Source organism: Candoia aspera, chromosome 1 (assembly GCF_035149785.1).
Source record: "Candoia aspera isolate rCanAsp1 chromosome 1, rCanAsp1.hap2, whole genome shotgun sequence".
Taxonomy (NCBI): domain Eukaryota; kingdom Metazoa; phylum Chordata; class Lepidosauria; order Squamata; family Boidae; genus Candoia; species Candoia aspera.
The window spans coordinates 38,248,489-38,267,032 of NC_086153.1; the positions used below are offsets into that span (position 1 = coordinate 38,248,489).

Below are 18,544 nucleotides of genomic sequence, written 5' to 3' on the forward strand. Positions count from 1 at the left end.
AGGGACTCAACCGGGACGTCCTACGATGGGCGTTGTGTAGAGACGACCCAGAGTCATTACACAAATGGATCTGTCTGGCCGGCAAGGCTAAGCATGCCCAGCATACCTTCATGCAAACCAGATGACCTGAAAAACCACCAGCCCCCATGAGGGGACCCCGAAGTGCAGCAACTGCTGCCCAGCCAGGCTATAGAGCCTGGGAAGAGGAGAGAGATCGGCGCTATGCGAGGGGTCAGTGTCTCCGATGGGGAAAGGAAGGGCATCGAGCAGCTGATTGCCCAAAAGCCAAGGCTGGAGATCGAGCGGGCAAGCTGCTGGCCAAATTGCCCCCCCCCCCTCGCGGCGGATGACAGCAGTCAAGGGGGCAGCCGACGCTGAGGAAGCATTCTACTTCTCGGGAGAGGCTGAAGATGACTCTAAGGAGCCAGCAGGAAATGCCAGCCACCTGCCATGAAGAGCGCCTGCAGGCAGGTGGAGGAGGATGGGCGCGAGGATGCTATGGTGAGTGCTGACTGTCTCACTTTAGCAGTAAAAGTGAAATTGGGCTCCCGTACAAAGACTACAGAGGTCTGGGCTTTAGTTGACTCTGGGTGTTCCAGGTGTCTAATTCACCCTGATCTGGTTGCTGCTTTGGACCTGCCTAGCTTTCCCCTCCAGCAGCCTTTGATCTTTACACAGATGGATGGTTCAATGGCGGGGGGCGGCGGCAACCCATTTCACTGGAACTATCGCAATGCAAATGGGCAGCCACCGTGAGACTTTAAAATTTGTAGTGGCACCTGTTGGCAATCCCTTGGTAATTCTGGGGATCCCCTGGTTGACCTATCGAAGCCCATATATAAACTGGGAACACAGAAGTCTGACTTTTAAAGATGGGTTTTACCAAGCCCCTACAGCGGAGAGAGCTTCACGTGTGGGGGTTGGAAGGGCTGCAATTGCCACGCCGCGCCCTAGTTCGGCACATTTAGAAGGCTTGCCCGATCAATACCAAGACTTTGCAGATGTCTTTGGGGAAATGGAAGCTGATCAGCTACCCCCCCATCGGAAAACTGACTGTGCAATAGAGTTGGTTCCCAACGCTCAATTGCCCAAGCCAAAAATTTATCCAATGACTCAGAAGGAGCTTGAGGCATTACGGGACTTTATTGACAAAAATCTGTCAAGGGGGTTTATTGAACCTGCAAATTCCCCAGTTGGGGCCCCTGTGCTATTCTGGGAAAAGAAAGATGGCACACTTTGACTCTGTACGGACTATTGGGGGCTAAATTCTGTCTCAATTTCCAACAAGTACCCTCTGCCGCTCATGAAGAACATGTTAGCTCACTTGTCTAAGGGCAAGATTTTCTCCAAGCTCGATCTTCGTGAAGCCTATTTCCGCATCCGCATACGAGCTGGAGATGAGTGGAAAACTGCTTTTAATTGTCCACTGGGTTCATTTCAGTACAAAGTCCTCCCTTTTGGGTTGGCAGGGGTGCCCGGAGTCTTCATGCAATTGATTAATGAAGTATTACATAATCATTTGTTTAAAGGGGTCCTGGCTTATTTAGACGATGTTCTCATTTACACTGAAACCGAGGAGGAACACAAACGCCTCCTCAAACAGGTGTTAAGCAAACTGAGAGATGCCAAACTTTATGCCAAGCTTTCCAAATGTGAGTTTCACAAGACCCAACTTGACTATCTAGGCTATAGGGTGTCTGACAAGGGCATTGAAATGGACCCTGCAAAAATTCAGGTGATTTTAAGTTGGGAATGTCCCCGCACCCGGAGGCAATTGCAAAGTTTCCTCGGGTTCAGTAATTACTATCGCCAATTTATCCAGGGGTTCGCTGAGATTGCTTTGCCCCTCACTGATTTACTCCGTACCAAGGGCTTGGGGGAGACACGCAAAGTAAAAAACCCTGGGGCAGTGCTGAATTGGATGCCTGAATGCCAAGCAGCATTTGAGAAGTTAAAAACCCTCTTTACTGCTGAGCCTATTCTACAGCACCCTGATCCTGAATGCCCCTTTGTGGTCTAAGTTGATGCTTCTGACACCTCAGTTGGGGCTATATTGTTACAGAGAGATTCTGAAAATCACTTAAAACCCTGCGCTTATTTGTCCAGAAAATTTTCTGAAACTGAACGCCGGTGGCATGTTTGGGAAAAGGAGGCTTTTGCTGTAAAAGCCGCTTTGGAAGCCCGACGTCACCTCCTGGAAGGCGTTAAATGCCCTTTCGAGGTTTGGACCAATCACAGGAATTTGGAAGCCCTCCGCACCCCCCGGCATCTCAGTCCTAAACAAATTCGCTGGGCTCAATTTTTCAGTCGCTTTAACTTCCAGTTAAAATTTATTCCTGGAAAGAAAAACTTTCTGGCCGATGCTTTGTCACGTTTACCTCAGAACCTTGACCACGTGGCAGATGTGGTTGGGACTGTTCTCACTGAACCACAACTGGGCTTAGTTGCTGTCACGTGGAGCTAGACCCATGTGCAGGCATCCCCACCCCCAGCCCAGTCTGGGAAGCGGAAAGTGCAAGTTCCTTGCCAATTACAAAAAGACTTTCTCCAGGCGCTGAAATCTGACACTTGGTTGCTAGCTAATAAAGACAATGTTTCTTTTGAAAACGGTCTGGCATGGGTGCAACACCGCCTTTATGTACTGGAAACTTTACGACCTGACATTTTACAGTGTTCCCATGATGATAAACTTGCTGGGCATTTCGGTTTTGTTAAAACATTGCATTTGATTCGTCGTCAATTCTGGTGGCCCACCTTGAGACGTGATGTAAAAGACTATGTGGCTTCCTGTCCTGTTTGTGCAATGTCAAAGCGAAAAGGGGGGAAACCACAGGGGCTTCTGCAGCCTGTGGCCAGCCCATCCCATCCCTGAGACGAGATTTCTATGGATTTTATTGTGGATCTTCCTCCCAGTCAGAAGAAAACTGTCATTTGGGTTGTAAAAGATTTTTTTTCCAAACAAGCCCATTTCATTCCACGTGCATCCATCCCGTCGGCCCCGCAATTGGCGCGCCTCTTTCTCATCCACATCTACCATCTCCACGGTAGCCCCTCCCATTTGGTCAGCGACTGCGGGACACAGTTTACTTCCCAGTTTTGGAAATCATTTTTAAAATTGATTGGCACCAGACAGGCGCTGTCCACATCGTCCCATCCTGAGACTGATGGATCTACTGAGATTTTGAACTCCACCCTTGAACAATTCCTTAGAGCATACATTAACTACCATCAGGACAATTGGGTGGACTTGCTGCCTTTTGCTGAAGTGGCTTACAACAATGCTGTCCATCAGAGTACCGGGCAAATCCCTTTTCGTGTGGTTTTGGGTCACGACTTTGTTCCCATCCCTGAGCTGCCACAACCCCCTCCACAAACATGTTCTGCCTCTGATTGGGCTGTTAAGCTTGCTCATTCTTGGCCAGTGATTCAACAGGCTTTGGCTGATGCCCAGGCTGCTTACAAGTTTCAAGCCGATAAGCGTGGTTCTTTGCAACACATGTGGCTTCCAAACTCTTTTCTGGTTGCCAACTGAGATTGTGCTGCTAAAATCTGGTAACAGATTGTCAAATAATGGAGGTGTAAAACCACAAAAAGATCTAAACAGTCCCTAAAACATATACCTAGAAAAATGCACTGACATCCTGTCCCCAATTCCGTTCCTTGATATTATCTCCTCTATTATGGAAAAGTGGTTCCAGGCAGTCCCTAGTGCTATGTCTGAAAAGAGATGGTAGAAATATTTTCCCTTTTCCTCAACGCCTGTTTTTTCCTGGTAAGGCAAAGCATACAGAGAAAATATGACTTCTGGAATGTTTTCCATACCCTTAAAAACAGTTTCACTTTATGAAGGAAGGAAGAGTGGGGGGAATTAGAATGGAGCGGTCAGCAACACTCTGAACCACAGTCCAACTACCTTTTCCATAAGGATGATTGGGGAAAGTTTTCTCTCCATATTCCCTGGCCAGATTTGGCCTATTTTGGAACTTGATCTTTCTTTTCCTGGCTTCTCACTCACACACACACAAATACACAAACACACAAACACACACACACCATGGAAAATTTCATTCCATTCAGTTTATGATGGCTATCTTACTGATTGACAAACAGACAGGCAGAGAGGGTCCAAGCCTCTTTGCGTAGTTTCTTTCCAACATTTGATTGAGTTGTAAAGAATAAAACATGATAAAAGAATAGTGAGAAAATATGGGTGGCTTCCAAATGAAGGACAAAGTGATCTGGATTCCATGTAAAGTGCTGTGAGCTTTTTTTTTTCTTCACGAGCAAGTCCAGTTTTACCATAACCTTTCCCATCCTCATTTATTTTCCACCACTGTCTTTTGAGCCCAGATAAGTGGACCTGATTAGTATTCGGGTGGAAAACTACTGGAAATTCCAGACCTGTAGGCAAAACTGTAAAATTGAAAAAATACCCCAGGAAATCTATGCTGCCAAGAATCATTTGATTCTAGCAGGGTTGCATTTGATTGCATTTGGATCGATGGGTGGGTGGATGGATTGTGGAGTCCTTGGTGCTCTCTGAGCTTGGTTGTTTGCTTGCATTTTATTACCCAACTAGATAACATCATCAGTGCTAGTGAGTGTGGAGTTTGCTCCTTGCTTATAGGCATTTGTGCAGAAAGAATAGTTGCTCCTTGGTGGAGTTTTGCCTACATGCAAATTTCTCCCATTTGCGTGCTTTCTGAAGCATTAGACGCCCATATATGGTTCTAATAGAAAAGAATAATGAAACATCTGCAGTGAAATGTCTGCAAGCAAACCAAGCTCAGAGAAGGCCAAGGACTCCACAGTTCAACCCTGAGCTACAGATATTCTCTTCTAATAGATGGATAGATGGATAAATGTACAATCTGTTAAGCTTTACCACTCTTTCCATCAAAAGCAAAGTCAGGTGATTAATAGTGCGGAAGACAATTCTCACAAGATCAGAAGCAAACAACTGAAATAAGACAAAGAGACAGGTGGAAACAGTCCTTTTCATCCAAAACTGAGTGGCTTCAAGCTCACTACACCACACAAGCAGAAAAAAGAAGCATGAGAATATAAATCTGGATTTCCCTATAAGTAAGGCTTGCATTTGATTCAAAGCAGTCACTGGAATTCTCTCATAACACCTTTTTAGCTTTTCTACAATCAACATTATCAGAAATATTAGACTGAATGCTTGTGCCTGCTTTCAGTCTAACATTGTCACGAGAAGCTTGCTGTGTCGCAAGTGGGTGAAGAGAGCAGCTTGTTGGATTTTTCAGGCTGATGCAGGCATGTTCCCTCCCTGCTGGACCTGATCATCCTCATCTGTCACTATTGCCCCCTGAAAGAGCCAAACATAGAAGCTTTGTGCCAGAATTTGCTCTGCTGGCAGTACTTTGTTTTAACTCTATGAGCCTTGCCAGTTTAGAACAAGGCTGAAATAGCAAGACCAAACTGAGCCAGAAGAATCTGGTAGTTGGCCTCTGAAAGGAAAAGGGAGAGAAATTCTAAATAAAGTGCTACTTGTGATTGTTTCCTTCCATGACTCCATTTTAAAAAAAAATTATCCAACTTGGGTTACAACGGAACAGACTGTAGGAAGAGAGGCATGGGAAAGCACCTAGAGATGATGCAAGAATCCCTTCAGCCAGACCTGCCTGATTCCTGCTATACCATTGTCACTGATGGATGTTATTCCTGGCAGCTGATGAAATCAAGACATGGGAGTCAGCAAAGCCAGAAGAATCAACTAATTGCTTTACTAATCTCACAGTGCAAATGCAAAATCAAGACAGCACCATTTGAAAGGGAATCAAAACAGATGCAATAGAGCCATGATAGAGGGCAGGAAATTTCACAGTGGTGTAATTTTCTGTTGACTCAAGGATGAGTGAATAATTCAGCAGTGGTGAAATATCTTTAGTAACAATCTAAATCCACAATTCAAAGGCATCTATTTTCTTTCTGCTGCTCTTTCTCACTGTTTAGTTTTTGCAGCTGTACATTAAAACTGAAAAACAAAACATTGCTTTAATTATTGTGTTCTTTGTTGTAGAAATATTATCCTCTATAAACTTGTCTAAATTTGTCATATTGCCTTTTTCCTTAGGATTGATCTCCCCTTCACTTCTCCAATACATTGTCCATCTTTATTCATTCTTTGTCCCAAGAAGACAGGAAAATCTACCACCCTTACTTCTTAATTGTTAGTTGTAAGCTTACCAAACACACTAAGTTAACATTTATTTATTTATTTTCTATCCCACCTTTATTATTTTTATAAATAACTCAAGGCGGCAAACGTACCTAGTACGCCTTCCTCCTCTGATTTTCCCCACAAAAAAAACCCTGTGTGGTGAGTTGGGCTGAGAGGGAGTGACTGGCCCAAGGTCACCCAGCCGGCTTTCATGCTAAAGGCGGGACTAGAACTCACAGCCTCCTGGTTTCTAGCCCAGTGCCTTAACCACTAAACCATTAACCCCAACTTTTCATTTTCCATTTTTTACTTTCACAATGAGCTCTTTTAAGTCTTGTTCACTTTCATCTAATGAAGTGACATTTCCATACCATTGTGTTTCGACTTCAATTTTGACTCAGCTGTCGTCTCTTCCAAGTCTGTCATTCTCTGATTTTATTTATTTTATTTATTAACATGTTTTAAAGAACGGAATAGAAAAATTACAAAATACCCCCCCCCCAAAAGAAGGGGAAAGAAATACATGAAAAACTACAAAAACAAAACAAAGAACATAAAAAGGGGAAACTATTGATGTCATGTTAATCAAACATCAAACAGATTTATAGATCTATCTTAGGGGGGAAATAATAATAAATGTCTACCCTTATAAACTATCATAAAATCTGTGCCGCAGAAAAACATACTGTCTGCCATTCTCATAATATATTCCCTGTTCGAGAGAAAGAGATAGGAGGACAATGTCAATCTTTACCTCACTGCCTTCCTCATTCTGAGCCACTGCTTCTCCAAACTCAGTTCTTACAGCAGCATTTGCATGCTATAAAGTTTCCTCAAAATAATCAGAATAACTTTATATACTGTATATTCCACATTCTGCCATGATTTACACAATCAAAAGTCTTGCTATAGTCAATAAAGAAAAGGTAACCCCTTTATAATCTCTTGGCCTCTTCATTATCCATCTTAAGTTTGCTATCTGATCTCTTGTCTCTGTTTTGACAAGCCTGCTGATTTGGAGATTCTTCTCTCCCTATACAGTTCTATTCTTCTTTCTAGGATTTAGAGTCCATTGGAGTGGGGCAGCTAATAAATTCAAATAAATATATCTTAAGCAACACTCTGCTTGTGTGAGGAATTAGTACAATGGTTCAATAATATGCGTCTTTCTTCTTTAGTACACAGTAGATATACTGTATACACCGGCCTTTCTCAATCGCTATGCCATGCAGCTTCGTATTTGCTGATGCAGAGCTGTTAGAACTTAAACTACCTCTTCTCCTATAGCTTTAAATAGTTCAGTAGGTATTTCATCTGGGTCTGGTGGTTTCTTTCTTGATAGTTGGTCTAATGCCGCTTGTACAGTATCTCACTTTCTAATGGAGTTGGTTCCTAAATGTACTTCTATACATGGGCGAGTATATATGTATCATGTATGTATATACATGCACACATATACATACATACATATATTCCAGAATTATGTTATGAATTCTGTTCCATACAAATTTTTTTCTCATTCCTTTTTTTCTGAAAACAAGCAATAGGAATTTTTTTTTCTTATTGAGCTTTAGAGATGCCACTACATTAGCTCTCTTTGCATCAGTCTCCTGTAACATTGTGTTTTTCATAAGGAACCTGTCATCAAAGCTGTTCACTTTCCAGAACCAAAAATGCCTTGGTTCTAGAACCAAAAATCAGAAAGTAGCTTCTTGTACCTTTTGAAAGTGCTGTTTTGTTCAGAAGCAATGCCATCCCACTTTGCTAGTTTCCTGGATAAATCCAGAGCTATGAATATCATGCCTGCATTGCAAGTTCCATTTAAGATAAGGAGTAGTTCCCTTTTCTAAATCTGCAGGTTCCTCTTTGGCCATCAAACACATTTATGACAAATAATTTCCATTTTCAATCATTTTAGCTAGCTGAAAAATCAGTTAAATTATACAACAGATTAATTATAAGGAAAAACAACAGTTCTACAAAAATGTCGGTGTCCTTTGATTTTAGATAAAACACAATGGTATTACACCATTTTAAAAGAGATCCATCTTTTAAGTCAAGATGGATCATTTAAAGCTTTTATATGAATTTGTGTTAGAATATATTAAAAATATGAACATTTGTTTCTCTATTTTACATCATTTTAATCACAATACTTGGAAGCTGATTCATCTGATAAACTGACTAATATAGCAACTCTACACAGAGACATACATAGAAGCAAGTCTGAAAGAAATGAGAAGGCCTAGCAGCTTTAGAATTGTATTGCAAGGTTGCACATTTTCTAGAAGTGGTCACAGAGCTATCTCTCACTTTAACAGTACCTGAAGAATCAGATATTACACAACAATGCTAATTTTTATTTTAATTGGAACTGTGTAATCTCTTGCTTTCTAACACTACTATTATAATTAGTACTGCTTTTGTCTTCAAAGCATAACGTTCCTGCTCTACAACAGAACAAATTAAAAGCAAAATAAATCAATAGAATTCCTAGCAAAAGTATGACCATGGATATACCCAACCTTAACCAGCAGCTTTCTGCAGGCATTATTAACTATATCTAGAGGCACTTCCATATGAAGACTCAGCTCTGCTCCGAGGGTGAACTGACTGTGACTCCACAACAACCCCCATTTAATTGGTGCCATCACTGTGCATGTGCAATCGTATCAGTTCAGAGCATCCTTTAGCAGACCAGGAATTCTCCTTGGCAAGCAAAAAAACGCAGTAGCAGAAGCAGATGGTTTTGCTTTGATTTCAGTTGCTGGACAATAACTGAATTGGCTGAGCAATGATTGGCTTTGACATCTCTGCTGATCTATTGGTCAGAAAGAGTACATTCTGACTGGCTGTCAGCTCTCAGAAAGTACTACACAGATTGTGCTAAATTTCAGATTGTTGGACCACAGTTTACTTCATAAACCACACCTGGCTGTATGCACAATATGCTGAGCCATAAGCCATGGTTTGCAAATTACAGTGGCTGGGTTGCAGTTGAAACTATTTTCTGGTAATGCATGAAGCTAGTCTTAAAGTAGCATAGTTCCAATTTAGGCAATACTTCAAAAGAGAAGAACATTTATTTGAAAGACTTTAAGGTAAGACACCTACAATATACTAGCTTTCTAAATGCAGACTAGTTTTGACTTGAGAAAATATTTACACTTGCTACCTCTCTTTGTTCCTGTACCCTACCTTCATATGCTTGTGGGAGCATATTTGAAACTGAAAGGAGTGGACTGCACAGAATTTTCTATTTACTACAATGGTTCAGTATCCTAGCTCCTAAATTGTTTCTTATTTGCATTAATACAGATTATTAAAGCCAGCAGAACTGCCAAGGTTTTAAGGTCTAAAGTTGCAGAAGAGATTATCAGCGAAGTCTCTCTAGAGAGATGGCTCCAGTTTTTTTAAAAAATCCCTATCCTTAGTTGCAAGTTGTAGTGGGGTTGGGATTCTAACAAGTGCTCTGAGGACGTTCTTAACACTCATGCAGGTCAAGCTGAAGAAGGTGGACCTTCAGAAATGCAAATACTAATCTATTTAGCATTTTAAAAGTGAGGAGAATGTATTTCTCCTAAAAATTAAAAGCAGAAAGAAAAGAGAGAGTTATATAGTTCAGAACACATGTTTTCTGTGCAAAACACTCTGAAGTTAGCCCGAGATCACTAAGCTGGGCTGGGAAAAAATCTTATGTCTCCAACCCTTGAGAGATAATGACTGCATCCACAGAACACAGCTCACTGCTTTACTGAATTAATCTATTTTAAGGATTTACACACGGGGCCGCAACTGGGGGGGGGCAAGCGGGGCATGTGCCCCGTGCTCCATGCTGGGGGGGCGCCAAAATGAGCGCTGGGAGGTGCCAAAATGGGCGTGGAATCCATGTTTGCCCCGGGTGACACAGCCCCTTGTTGCGGCCTTGTTTACACAATACACTGAATCACGAACTATCCTAACAGACTTTGTTCTCCCAACATGCTAAGCCACAAAAAAACAAACCAGGAATAACACAATGAAGCTTAGCTTGTGCAGATGCATAATAGGTCTTTAACTGACCTGGTTTAGCATTTTGTGCAACCATCACCAATGTTTTATTGTGCTGGTTGAACCACTGGAATTAACACAGTAGCAGGCAGCTTTGTAAGTTCCTACCTCTCAGACACCAACTCAGACGGAACTTTTTCTATTTTTTAAAATGTATTTTTGGGGTTGCTATATTTCACATTAGATCACTTTCAAGTTATATTTCTCCCTATGTAACTCTATCTCAACCAAACACAGCAGTTTGATACTTAGAGTGCAGTTGTTAAATGAAAGAATCCTATTCTCCACTTCCATTCAGTTATTAATATTTTCAGTTATTGTTGGATACAATAATTAATGAAATTTGTAAAATCTATTTAATATATTTCTATATATTAATAATTTCAATTATTAATGTATACAAGGTATATCTGTATACAAATAGTACAATTTGTATAAGGTATACATACTGTATATATTAAACAAATACATTAAATAAATTTGAACCAATATTTGTAAAGCCACAAGCCACTTTAAAAAAAATAATAAATGGCATGCTAGAATATAAAAAAACAACTAACAACATAATAGTTTAAACACCTCAGGCTGAGGTTTTTCCTCTCTCAATTTTTTCTTCCTCCGTTTTGTTCTTTGAATTTGAATGTTGCTGAAGCCCTTCACACTTCAAGATCTGAGAAAAGTGTAGGCTGAGTATGTGGTGAGGGAAAGGATGTTATCATAAAAGAGATCTGAGTGATTAATCTCTTTTTAGAATATGATCCTAGACTTCTGGTCTCACTATAACCTACAGCAGTGTTTCTCAACTTTAGCAAAGGACCTAACAGAAGAAGAAGAGATCAAGAAAAGGTGGCAAGAATATACAGAAGACCTGTATAGGAAGGATAACAATATCGGGGATAGCTTTGATGGTGTGGTCAGTGAGCTAGAGCCAGACATCCTGAAGAGTGAGGTTGAATGGGCCTTAAGAAGCACTGCTAATAACAAGGCAGCAGGAGACGACGGCATCCCAGCTGAACTGTTCAAAATCTTGCAAGATGATGCTGTCAAGGTGATGCATGCTATATGCCAGCAAATTTGGAAAACACAAGAATGGCCATCAGATTGGAAAAAATCAACTTATATCCCCATACCAAAAAAGGGAAACACTAAAGAATGTTCAAACTATCGAACAGTGGCACTCATTTCACATGCCAGTAAGGTAATGCTCAAGATCCTGCAAGGTAGACTTCAGCAATTCTTGGAGCGAGAATTGCCAGATGTACAAGCTGGGTTTAGAAAAGGCAGAGGAACTTGGGACCAAATTGCCAATATCCGCTGGATAATGGAAAAAGCCAGGGAGTTTCAGAAAAACATCTATTTCTGTTTTATTGACTATTCTAAAGCCTTTGACTGTGTGCACCATAACAAATTGTGGCAAGTTCTTAGCGGTATGGGGATACCAAGTCATCTTGTCTGCCTCCTGAAGAATCTGTATAACGACCAAGTAGCAACAGTACGAACAGACCACGGAACAACGGACTGGTTTAAGATTGGGAAAGGAGTACGGCAGGGCTGTATACTCTCACGCTACCTATTCAACTTGTACGCAGAACACATCATGCGACATGTTGGGCTTGAGGAATCCAAGGCTGGAGTTAAAATCGCTGGAAGAAACATTAACCATCTCAGATATGCAGATGATACCACTTTGATGGCTGAAAGCGAAGAGGAACTGAGGAGCCTTATGATGAAGGTGAAAGAAGAAAGTGCAAAAGCTGGCTTGCAGCTAAACCTCAAAAAAGCCAAGATTATGGCAACCAGCTTGATTGATAACTGGCAAATAGAGGGAGAAAATGTAGAACAGTGAAAGACTTTGTATTTCTAGATGTGAAGATTACTGCAGATGCTGACTGCAATCAGGAAATCAGAAGACGCTTAATCCTTGGGAGAAGAGCAATGACAAATCTCGATAAAATAGTTAAGAGCAGAGACATCATGCTGACAACAAAGGTCCGCATAGTTAAAGCAATGATGTTCCCCGTAGTAACATATGGCTGCGAGAGCTGGACCATAAGGAAGGCTGAGAGAAGGAAGATAGATGCTTTGGAACTGTGGTGTTGGAGGAAAATTCTGAGAGTGCCTTGGACTGCAAGAAGATCAAACCAGTCCATACTCCAGGAAATAAAGCCAGACTGCTCACTTGAGGGAATGATATGAAAGGCAAAACTGAAATACTCTGGCCACATAATGAGAAGACAGGACACCCTGGAGAAGATGCTGATGCTAGGGAGAGTGGAGGGCAAAAGGAAGAGGGGCTGACCAAGGGCAAGGTGGATGGATGATATTCTAGAGGTGACTCGTCCCTGGGGGAGCTGGGGGTGTTGACGACCGATAGGAAGCTCTGGCTTGGGCTGGTCCATGAAATCATGAAGAGTCGGAAGCGACTAAACGAATAAACCACAAAAAGATGTGTGGACTTCAACTCCCAGAATTCCCCAGCCAGCAAGCTGGGAGTTGATGTCCAAACATCTTAGAAGTTGCTAAGATTGAGAAATACTGACCTACAGACAAGAGCCACTTTATGGAACAGAGTTCTTGTTGAGGTGCAGAAATGCCCAAAATACAGGTACATGCCAAAACTTTGTTCCCCTTTCTAACATTCTTGACCAAGGATATGTTACATATACCTCTTGCATCAGGAGCAGGAAGAAGGTAATCTGGAAAACCTTGGTTGATTAGCCAGGGATTGTAAATTGTATCAGAGTACTATGAACAAAAAGAGTAAACTAATGAGGTAGAGAGAGAGCTAGGAGTAGATTTTTATATGAAAGTGTTATTTTTGGGACTCAGAGCAAATTTCTGGGCTTTAATTCTAAATGGGTTACTTTTCACCTGGCTGTAGTTGACATATCTCAGGGAACTAATTAAAAACCAGCATAACAGAGCCAAACAAATCTGTAATCTGTTCACTCCTGTCATACACTACAGGGGCCTGTATTGGTTGCTGATAGTTCTACAGTGATGTTTTGGCTTCTGCCCCTGCTGAATTATTATCCTTTTCTTCTTTCCTTCTGGAAAGATTTAGGAAAGGTGCCTTTGTAAACAAAACAAACAAACAAACAATAAAACACCCACCACTGATTGTGTGAATTGATAGAACAGTAGAAGTCAACACTTTCTACAGGTACATTTTTCAATGGGAAGGAATGAACTACACTGTGTTTTGAGGGAAACACAAACACACACAATAATGGCATCAATATATCAGCATTTAGGCACCCGCACATACTGGACTATAGTTAACATTGTTTTCAGCCACCTACAAGATCCATGCCCCTCCTGGCTTTGAGAAGGCCATTTGGGAGGTGATGTGTGGTTAGATCCATATAGTGGGGTTATCCTCCTTGAGGGAGGGAGTGGCCCTGCTGGCTTTGAAGGAGGTGGTGGTGCATCATCCTTCCTCAGGAAGTCATTGTTCAACATTCCTGAACAATTGCCATCCAGTCTTCCTTTCGGGGGAGGTTGTTAAAAAGGTGGTTTGGCTGCAGTTCCAGAAGGCCTGGAGGTTATCTGGACCCTTTTTGGTCAGGTTTCAGACCAGGGCATACTACACAGACAGCACTGACTGTGTTTGGGAATGACCTCTGGTGAAGCTGCCTTATTCCTATGATGTTGCTTTCAGCCCATTCTCAAATTGTGAGACAGGCTTGAGTCCTTAACTGTATCAGTACTAATGTTTTCCCCTTTATTCTGATATCATCTAAGGGCAGTCTCAAAGTGTATAAAATCTGTTAAGCTTTGTTACTCATGACCTTGAAGAGAAGTCAAGTGACTGCAGTAACTGGGATCAGAAGCATTAGAGCCAGGACAGGAATTGGCAGTGGGGACTGTAAATTTCATGTCAAGAGAATTTTCTGCCAATGCAAGAAGAGGAGGATAGCACTTCAACTCAACAGTGGCAAAAGGCACTATACCACTCCCCCCCCCACCGCCCCCCTTATTTACGGCCTTCTCTCTTATCAAAGCTGAAGCCTGCAGGGAAAGGACAGATACCTCTTATCAGAGACTTTGGGACCCTAAAATAGGCAAAAACATAAGCCACTGCTCTGGCTTCCCCAATAGAAAGCTGGAGTTGTCACCTTCAGATTAAAAAACCCTTATACTTTAGCCTGAATTCCAAGGGCAAGGGGCAAGGGGCACATTGCCAAACAGAACCAATGGCTTTGAACATAGGCAACATACTTTTAATAATTGACAAGAAGCAGTACTGAAAGATAAACATAAGAAAATCTAATTCATGAATGTGCATAATTTTATTTTAAATATGATACATTATAGTATATCTTAAAGAATGGAGTAAACCAACAAAAAATGCAGCAGTTTTATCCTTCCTCCAGTTCTAGCAACTGACAAAATGGGTGCTAATTCTAACTGGACTAGAACATGGCATTTGATTTGACAAGTTTATGAGAAAAAAATAGGACAAAATTTCATTACCGAGCTCCATCTCCTTGATGCCACCAGCATTCTACTGTTCCACACTATTACTATTATCCACCTGTTAATAGTTTTCAATAACTTAAAAAAAAAACAAGTAAAAAAAGAGTAATCTAGCTCCAAGATTACAGTATGCTAGTGGGAACCAATCCATGCCAAGTGATCTTGACTATATCACTTAGATAATCCCTTCCCTGTGTTAACAGAACTGTTGATTTAATGCTTAGATAACAATCTGTGTAATCCGTTTTCTTTGAACATAGAATATTCAAGACAAGAAAGGTCCATGAATGCTACACTACCTCCCATATCATCCATACTGTTAAGTACAAGCATCTATCAGTGCCAATAGAAAAACACTCTAAAAAACAGAAAGCACTCTTCTACAGACTTGAGTCAGACTAAAAAAAGTTGTCAACTAAATAATGAAGTGTAATTTTATAACTTTCCAAAATATGAACGTAGAGTTGAAGCAAAATCTCATGGTACCCACTATTCAAGGACATAGCCAGGTAATGTACTGTGTGACCTCATTCTATTATATTAGAACACAACTGAAATTGTACCATTAGTAATAGGATCAGCCATTTCCTTGGGAGCAATTAGACCCAGGTTCATTGCTGATTGACACACCATCTGGGTTTTTTGAATGAGGAAAAGCACCTCTGTTATGTTCCCAACATTATGGCACTCATATGTATCTCTGCACACTTCATTATATTTTTAGACATAGGGAAGTACCTCTTTTGAAATATCATCTGTTCTCAAGCAGTGAAAAAAGGAGTCACTTGTTCTAGGTGAAAGCATATACTTTAGAGGCTGCATGATGCAAGAGAAGGAAATGGGTCTGTATGTCATCTGGAAAATCTGGAAATTAAAAAAAAAGTTTGTGACAAAAAAAATGCTTATAAACCCAAATGTCATTGATCTGTACCACTGTAATTTAGCAGAGCAACCCAAAATTTAAGAGTACTAATAGTCAGCTCACTTACTACATACAACCTAACTGTGCAATCAAGTGTGCCTCTCAAGGTCAAGCTGCATCATATCTGTTTTGTACAGGTGCCTATACCACCAACTTTCCCCAGCCTGGTGCCCTCCACCAAAACTGCATTTCTACTCCTAGAATTCTCAGCCATTTTGCTGTGTGTTTGTGTGTGTGAGAGAGAAGGAAGAGTGTTCGTGGGCGTAGGATTTGCCTAAGAATGAAGCAGATTTATATATACATAGAGAAGATAAGCCTAGCCTAGCACCTAGCTAGGTAAATCCTATCAGGAGGATAGTAGCAAGCAAAAGGCTCGTGTATATGCGCATGCATGGGTGCATCCCTCTCTAGGGAACAAAGGCATGAAAGAAGACCCAGAGACAGCAATCTCATAGACAAAAAGGAAGCAGAGGGGAAGCATAGCAGAGAGAACATAGACGTAACTCTCTGTTTACATCCACTTCCCCAAGGAGTCAGCCCCACTGAAGTCACACTTCTAACATGAAAGGACCCCTCCCTCAAACTGCTATTGGCTGTAAGAATAGGAGAACAAGCCAGAACTGCTTTAAGCCTTGACACATGGAGCATTCTTTGTAGAGAAAGAAGGGGTTTAAACTTTATTTTGTTGGTTAGATTCATAAAACAGGTTATAGAGTTAACCCTAAGACAGTGCAAAATAAATAATTCCTTATTTTATCATGAAGACAAAGGGTTAACAACATTGTATCTACCTGTTCATATACTGCGCTAAAGTTCATATACCGTGCTAAAATCTAACATGGTTTGTCTCTTTCAGCATAACACAGTATGCTAATGTAGCCAATAAACAAACTTTGGCTTGGTTTTGATAGGAAGCCACAATTTCAAATCATGGCTTGGTTTGCAATACTGAGTGCAAACTTGGCTAATTGTGGTATAATTTCCTGTCTTATGGCTGGTTTCCGCATCTCTCCTAATCCTTTAACCAATCTGCAAAGATGCAGGGCAAGAGTAGTTTTAAAAGGAAGGAAAACTACCCAGGAATTGACCAAACAGGCATGACTCTGGCTTGTGCAATACCATTAAAACAAACTATAGCTAATCATGGTATGTGAAATACAACAATTTTTCTTTGCTGAATCTAATAGCTCTGCAGAGGGGTACAGGTGTGGGGGAGAAAAGGAGAACAATATTGTCTAAATAAAATGAACCAAATCTTCAAGCAGCGGATCTGATCAATGATCTCCTTCGCATAACATCTCTTTTGGCCTTGAGTCCTGAATTTGCAGCTTGAAAGAGAAGGGTGGAGAAAAGATCTCCCATGAATTAGCAAATTTCTAGGTATCTTTTATCCAGCACTCAAAGTTCTTAGAGGCCAATATCCAAGTATCATAAATCAAGCCAGCTTCAAAAACATTTAAGAATCGTTCTAATGATGAATGAAACTCTTTCCCTCCTTTCTTCTCCCCCACTCCTTCTCAGAACAGAAAGGAAAAGGGTTGGGATTGGATGGGGGAATGCTGCTAACGGAAAAATACTTTTTAGAGGAGGCCTTGCCAGGAAACCGTAGGCACATCTGCTCTTAACGGGTTTCAGCTGAAACTACTGAAAATATACATGGGGCTATTTATATGGAACAGCTTGTATACATGATAAGATTACAATTTGGAGGATAACAATGGGCTTAACTATGGAAAAAATAAGGCTGCTAAAACTTCTTTTCTACACATGGCTGTAACATTTTACTGCATATGTTGTTGAGGGGCACCAAAATTTGTTGAGAATTAGGAAAATCTCAGCATTTCCAGATTAGCATCAAACAAACTCAAGATGTTTCAGCAACTTTCTGCCAGGACTTAACTCCTTAGTCTACAGAATTCCTAGTGAGTGACAACTTTGCTCAGTCAAAAAGAACCTGAAGGATGTGGGCAAAAACAATTTAACATTAAAAATCCCTTAATAAATCTCTCCATTATCTTGTTTTAGGGCCTGTAAATATCTTAGATATTCCATAAGTGTTAGATGTAGATTGTATTGTATTATTTAATCATACAAGAATGGAACTGCCATGGCAAAAAATCTCTGTACCTGGGAGAAAGCCCATAGAGTTAATGCAACAGGCACGGTGTTGAGCAGCTGTCATGGTGCAGAGAGGAAAGGATGCCTGGGTGCCTGAAGCAGCTTTCTACTTTCATCGAAATGTGAAAAGCAGCCCTGTGCTGTTGCACCACAAGCTCCACCCCTTTGGGGCATGTGTGTGATGAGCAGTATATATTGTGTCATGGCAGTATAACACTGGTTTCATAATTCTGCCCCCCCATTCCATCCCCCGAGATGCCACTGGATAGAAGAGGCTGTTTCTAGAAACATATTTATTAATTACAATTATTTGTATGCTGCCCACCTGAACACCTCTGATTTGCAACAGTGCATTAAAAATCCATTAAATCCAAAATATTAAAAACTTTAATCTTAAAAATGCTGCTGTCTTTCATAAAACTCAGGCAACTGAAGTAACATAAAAACATAAATTTCACTCCTCCAAAAGCCTGTGCCAGAGGAAGGCTTTCACCTGTTTCCTAAAAGATAAAGGGATGAAAGTCAGCCTAACTTCAGAGGCTGAGTTGTTCCAGAGTGATGGAGCTGCCAGTGACAAAGCCATTGTCATGTTCAATTCCCTTAATTTCTCTTGGGGTGGGCATCTGCAGGTCATGTTGGGCAGATAGATTCTACTGGAGAAGACAGCCCCGAAGGTGGCATTCAAGAGTTCAGAATGTATAAAGTATCCTTCACTGTAAAGGCCGCTGGAATGACTGAAAAGCCAAGTGGGACACTTTAAAATAGGCAAAACACTAGTCCCTAAGCCC

The 18,544-nt window shown here is 41.1% G+C and overlaps 1 long non-coding RNA gene across 1 annotated transcript in view; it reads right to left on the reverse strand.

Moving 5' to 3' along the window:
• LOC134496453 (uncharacterized) overlaps positions 1-18,544 on the reverse strand; it is a 108,296-nt gene that overhangs the window by 51,981 nt on the left and 37,771 nt on the right. Inside the window, exon 2 of the long non-coding RNA XR_010067892.1 lies at positions 15,455-15,580. This is a non-coding gene — a long non-coding RNA (uncharacterized LOC134496453). The remainder of the gene's footprint in view (positions 1-15,454; positions 15,581-18,544) is intronic.